The sequence below is a fragment of the Schistocerca americana genome, chromosome 2 (assembly GCF_021461395.2).
Source record: "Schistocerca americana isolate TAMUIC-IGC-003095 chromosome 2, iqSchAmer2.1, whole genome shotgun sequence".
Classification (NCBI taxonomy): domain Eukaryota; kingdom Metazoa; phylum Arthropoda; class Insecta; order Orthoptera; family Acrididae; genus Schistocerca; species Schistocerca americana.
This window is the reverse complement of record NC_060120.1, coordinates 701,722,885-701,729,361: the sequence shown is the minus strand read 5'-3', so window position 1 is coordinate 701,729,361 and position 6,477 is coordinate 701,722,885. Positions and strand designations below refer to the sequence as shown.

Below are 6,477 nucleotides of genomic sequence, written 5' to 3'. Positions count from 1 at the left end.
GCCGCTCTTCTTTGGATCTTCTCTATCTCCTCCGTCAACCCGACCTGGTACGGATCCCACACTGATGAGCAATACTCAAGTATAGGTCGAACGAGTGTTTTGTAAGCCACCTCCTTTGTTGATGGACTACATTTTCTAAGCACTCTCCCAATGAATCTCAACCTGGTACCCGCCTTACCAACAATTAGTTTTATATGATCATTCCACTTCAAATCGTTCCGTACGCATACTCCCAGATATTTTACAGAAGTAACTGCTACCAGTGTTTGTTCCGCTATCATATAATCATACAATAAAGGATCCTTCTTTCTATGTATTCGCAATACATTACATTTGTCTATGTTAAGGGTCAGTTGCCACTCCCTGCACCAAGTGCCTATCCGCTGCAGATCTTCCTGTATTTCGCTACAATTTTCTAATGCAGCAACTTCTTTGTATACTACAGCATCATCCGCGAAAAGCCGCATGGAACTTCCGACACTATCTACTAAGTCATTTATATATATTGTGAAAAGCAATGGTCCCATAACACTCCCCTGTGGCACGCCAGAGGTTACTTTAACGTCTGTAGACGTCTCTCCATTGATAACAACATGCTGTGTTCTGTTTGCTAAAAACTCTTCAATCCAGCCACACAGCTGGTCTGATATTCCGTAGGCTCTTACTTTGTTTATCAGGCGACAGTGCGGAACTGTATCGAACGCCTTCCGGAAGTCAAGAAAAATAGCATCTACCTGGGAGCCTGTATCTAATATTTTCTGGGTCTCATGAACAAATAAGGCGAGTTGGGTCTCACACGATCGCTGTTTCCGGAATCCATGTTGATTCCTACATAGTAGATTCTGGGTTTCCAGAAATGACATGATACGCGAGCAAAAAACATGTTCTAAAATTCTACAAGAGATCGACGTAAGAGATATAGGTCTATAGTTTTGCGCATCTGCTCGACGACCCTTCTTGAAGACTGGGACTATCTGTGCTCTTTTCCAATCATTTGGAACCCTCCGTTCCTCTAGAGACTTGCGGTACACGGCTGTTAGAAGGGGGGCAAGTTCTTTCGCGTACTCTGTGTAGAATCGAATTGGTATCCTGTCAGGTCCAGTGGACTTTCCTCTATTGAGTGATTCCAGTTGCTTTTCTATTCCTTGGACACTTATTTCGATGTCAGCCATTTTTTCGTTTGTGCGAGGATTTAGAGAAGGAACTGCAGTGCGGTCTTCCTCTGTGAAACAGCTTTGGAAAAAGGTGTTTAGTATTTCAGCTTTACGCGTGTCATCCTCTGTTTCAATGCCATCATCATCCCGTAGTGTCTGGATATGCTGTTTCGAGCCACTTACTGATTTAACGTACGACCAGAACTTCCTAGGATTTTCTGTCAAGTCGGTACATAGAATTTTACTTTCAAATTCAATGAACGCTTCACGCATAGCCCTCCTTACGCTAACTTTGACATCGTTTAGCTTCTGTTTGTCTGAGAGGTTTTGGCTGCGTTTAAACTTGGAGTGGAGCTCTCTTTGCTTTCGCAGTAGTTTCCTAACATTGTTGTTGTACCACGGTGGGTTTTTCCCGTCCCTCACAGTTTTACTCGGCACGTACCTGTCTAAAACGCATTTTACGATTGCCTTGAACTTTTTCCATAAACACTCAACATTGTCAGTGTCGGAACAGAAATTTTCGTTTTGATCTGTTAGGTAGTCTGAAATCTGCCTTCTATTACTCTTGCTAAACAGATAAACCTTCCTCCCTTTTTTTATATTCCTATTAACTTCCATATTCAGGGATGCTGCAACGGCCTTATGATCACTGATTCCCTGTTCTGTACATACAGATTCGAAAAGTTCGGGTCTGTTTGTTATCAGTAGGTCCAATATGTTATCTCCACGAGTCGGTTCTCTGTTTAATTGCTCGAGGTAATTTTCGGATAGTGCACTCAGTATAATGTCACTCGATGCTCTGTCCCTACCACCCGTCCTAAACATCTGAGTGTCCCAGTCTATATCTGGTAAATTGAAATCTCCACCTAAGACTATAACATGCTGAGAAAATTTATGTGAAATGTATTCCAAATTTTCTCTCAGTTGTTCTGCCACTAATGCTGCTGAGTCGGGAGGTCGGTAAAAGGAGCCAATTATTAACCTAGTTCGGTTGTTTAGTGTAACCTCCACCCATAATAATTCACAGGAACTATCCACTTCTACTTCACTACAGGATAAACTACTACTAACAGCGATGAACACTCCACCACCGGTTGCATGCAATCTATCCTTTCTAAACACCGTCTGTACCTTTGTAAAAATTTCGGCAAAATTTATCTCTGGCTTAAGCCAGCTTTCTGTACCTATAACGATTTCAGCTTCGGTGCTTTCTATCAGCGCTTGAAGTTCCGGTACTTTACCAACGCAGCTTCGACAGTTGACAATTACAATACCGATTGCTGCTTGGTCCCCGCATGTCCTGACTTTGCCCCGCACCCGTTGAGGCTGTTGCCCTTTCTGTACTTGCCCAAGGCCATCTAACCTAAAAAACCGCCCAGCCCACGCCACACAACCCCTGCTACCCGTGTAGCCGCTTGTTGCGTGTAGTGGACTCCTGACCTATCCAGCGGAACCCGAAACCCCACCACCCTATGGCGCAAGTCGAGGAATCTGCAGCCCACACGGTCGCAGAACCGTCTCAGCCTCTGATTCAGACCCTCCACTCGGCTCTGTACCAAAGGTCCGCAGTCAGTCCTGTCGACGATGCTGCAGATGGTGAGCTCTGCTTTCATCCCGCTAGCGAGACTGGCAGTCTTCACCAAATCAGATAGCCGCCGGAAGCCAGAGAGGATTTCCTCCGATCCATAGCGACACACATCATTGGTGCCGACATGAGCGACCACCTGCAGATGGGTGCACCCTGTACCCTTCATGGCATCCGGAAGGACCCTTTCCACATCTGGAATGACTCCCCCCGGTATGCACACGGAGTGCACATTGGTTTTCTTCCCCTCTCTTGCTGCCATTTCCCTAAGGGGCCCCATTACGCGCCTGACGTTGGAGCTCCCAACTACCAGTAAGCCCACCCTCTGCGACTGCCCGGATCTTGCAGACTGAGGGGCAACCTCTGGAACAGGACAAGCAGCCATGTCAGGCCGAAGATCAGTATCAGCCTGAGACAGAGCCTGAAACCGGTTCGTCAGACAAACTGGAGAGGCTTTCCGTTCAGCCCTCCGGAATGTCTTTCGCCCCCTGCCACACCTTGAAACGACCTCCCACTCTACCACAGGTGAGGGATCAGCCTCAATGCGGGCAGTATCCCGGGCAACCACAGTCGTAGTCCGATCAGGGGATGCGTGGGACGAGCTGGCCGTCCCCGACAAACCCCCATCCCGACCCCCACAGTGATGCCCATTGGCAACAGCCTCAAGCTGTGTGACCGAAGCCAGCACCGCCTGAAGCTGGGAGCGAAGGGATGCCAACTCAGCCTGCATCCGAACACAGCAGTTGCAGTCCCTATCCATGCTAAAAACTGTTTTGCTAAGAACGTCTGAACTAATCTACAGAGAGCGTAAACAAATCGACAAAATTTAAACGGTTATTAAAATACAAGATTGCCTAGTAAATGCAGTAATGCTGCTACTTGCGCACTGCTGACACTGCTCGGCGGCGGAAGGAGACTAAGCGAAATTACACTATTCAGGTACTAAAACACGATGCTACAACTCTCAAATACTATAATACGCTCGAAATTTATGAATTAAACAATGCAAGTACCAAAAACACGCAAAGAAATTAAGAATTAAACTATGTAACAAATGAGTGAGCTAGGAGTATACGACTTGCTGCTCAGCTGCTTATCCAACGGCGGCAGGGAGCACACTGACTGCGACCAACCGACACTGGCCGTTCAAAACAAAACAGTAGACAAACGACTACGCGAATTTACACTATTCAGGTACTAAAACGCGATGCTACAACTCTCAAATACTATAATACGCTCGAAATTTATGAATTAAACAATGCAAGTACCAAAAACAGGCAAAGAAATTAAGAATTAAACTATGTAACAAATGAGTGAGCTAGGAGTATACGACTTGCTGCTGCAGCTGCTTATCCAACGGCGGCAGGGAGCACACTGACTGTGACCAACCGACACTGGCCGTTCAAAACAAAACAGTAGACAAACGACTACGCGAATTTACACTATTCAGGTACTAAAACGCGATGCTACAACTCTCAAATACTATAATACGCTCGAAATTTATGAATGAAACAATGCAAGTACCAAAAACAGGCAAAGAAATTAAGAATTAAACTATGTAACAAATGAGTGAGCTAGGAGTATACGACTTGCTGCTCAGCTGCTTATCCAACGGCGGCAGGGAGCACACTGACTGTGACCAACCGACACTGGCCGTTCAAAACAAAACAGTAGACAAACGACTACGCGAATTTACACTATTCAGGTACTAAAACGCGATGCTACAACTCTCAAATACTATAATACGCTCGAAATTTATGAATTAAACAATGCAAGTACCAAAAACACGCAAAGAAATTAAGAATTAAACTATGTAACAAATGAGTGAGCTAGGAGTATACGACTTGCTGCTCAGCTGCTTATCCAACGGCGGCAGGGAGCAGGGAGCCTTGGAAGGCCAACGGCACCGACCGGCCGCCGTGTCATCCTCAGCCCACAGGCGTCTCCGGATGCGGATATGGAGGGGCATGTGGCCAGCACACCGCACCCCTGGTCATATGTCAGTTTCCGAGACCGGAGCCGCTACCTCTCAATCAAGTAGCTCCTCAATTTGCCTCACAAGGGCTGAGTGCACCCCGATTGACGGCCGGGGTGGCCGAGCGGTTCTATGCGCTACAGTCTGGAACCGGGCGACCGCTACGGTCGCAGGTTCGGATCCTGCCTCGGGCATGGATGTGTATGATGTCCTTAGGTTAGTTAGGTTTAAGTAGTTCTAAGTTCTAGGGGGCTGATGACCTCAGAAGTTAAGTCCCATAGTGCTCAGAGCCATTTGAATTTTGCACCCCGCCTGCCAACAGCGCTCGGCAGACCTGATGGTCACCCATCTAAGTGCTAGCCTAGCCCGACAGCGCTTAACTTCAGTGATCTGACGGGAACCGGTGTTACCAATGCGGCAAGGCCGTTGGCAACCGAATTGCTGATTGTGGTATTTATTATCACAGTATCTACAGCCTCATATAACTTCAAACATACTTAAAAAGTCATCAGTACTTTAGTATTCCACTTATTTACGTACTGGTTCTTCCTGATAATTCTGTTAACCTTCACTTTATTCTCTCTTAGTACTAAGTGAACATGTAATATTACTAGACATTCTGGAATTCATCCGAACAATCACTGCTCGTTCTTTTTTGCTTATAGATATGGAAGTAGTTCACCTCTTCGGTTTTTTTTATAACGAACGTATAGAAAGGGAACGTGTTTTATACATTATTTTGAATTTATCTAATTCTATTGATCACTTATAGAGAGAAAATTAAAAGCCTGCGTTCATTGATTTGCAAAGATTTACTTTCTTCTTTTGACCAAAACTAGATTCAGGGATATACGTCCATCTTTGTCATTAGTATTAAGTGCTCTCATGTGAAAGACGCACACAGTGTTTACAAATTTAGTACCGGTAACTGTATATCATTTTATGGCCAAGAATTTCGTCACATTAAATATCGTTCCACTAAATGAGGATTTCCGGGACCGAGACAGGAATACACATGAGTTGGCGCCTGACACTGGCCTTTCCTATATGGAAATAATTATTTCTCGTTCAGTGTATCAATAGGCGATACGATACAGACAACATGCTGCCATCTGAAAATGAGCATATATGCGTGAAACCGGTTATGGTTGAAATGAAAAAGAAAACCTTTACAAATATTGACTGATAATCTTTAATTTTCTTTCAGTGGAAAACATGTTGCTTTAAGAACTTCTGTTGACACCGTAGGGAAACTGTCATTTTAAGAATTCCACCTATACTGATCGAACTGGGAAGAGTACCAGCTTGAATCAGTGATCCAACATTTATTAATGTTTGTGGTGATGTTAACCACATAATGGTGATTAAATGATGAAACTCTCACCCCATTCGGAACTGAAGTCTATCGTCATGTTAGCTTCATATATGACACAAACGTCTTGAGAAATTTCTTGCAGTCTCTGAAACATATGCTGTCAATTCATGAAGATTGCTGGCTGAAGGTGGTATGAATGTATACATCAATGTATACATCTTCTCATCGCATCTCAGCAATGCCCTAACAGTGAAAATCAGGGATCTAGGGACCAAGGACCGTACATTACTCAAGGCCTGAACTGCAATGTGGGGTCTTGCAATAACTTACGGTATTGCTTTAACTTACTCGAAAGTGTCATTTGATGTCCTGGTGATAAAGGGTATGGCAACATGGTTTACCATTTTGTCCCAGGTATTGTAGAGCATACTCCCCCCAATCAACTGTT

At 44.8% G+C, this 6,477-nt stretch overlaps 1 pseudogene; it reads right to left on the bottom strand.

Moving 5' to 3' along the window:
* Nucleotides 1-5,027: 5,027 nt before the first annotated feature.
* On the bottom strand, nt 5,028-5,145 carry LOC124597725 (annotated as a pseudogene).
* Between the last annotated feature and the right edge of the window lie 1,332 nt (nt 5,146-6,477).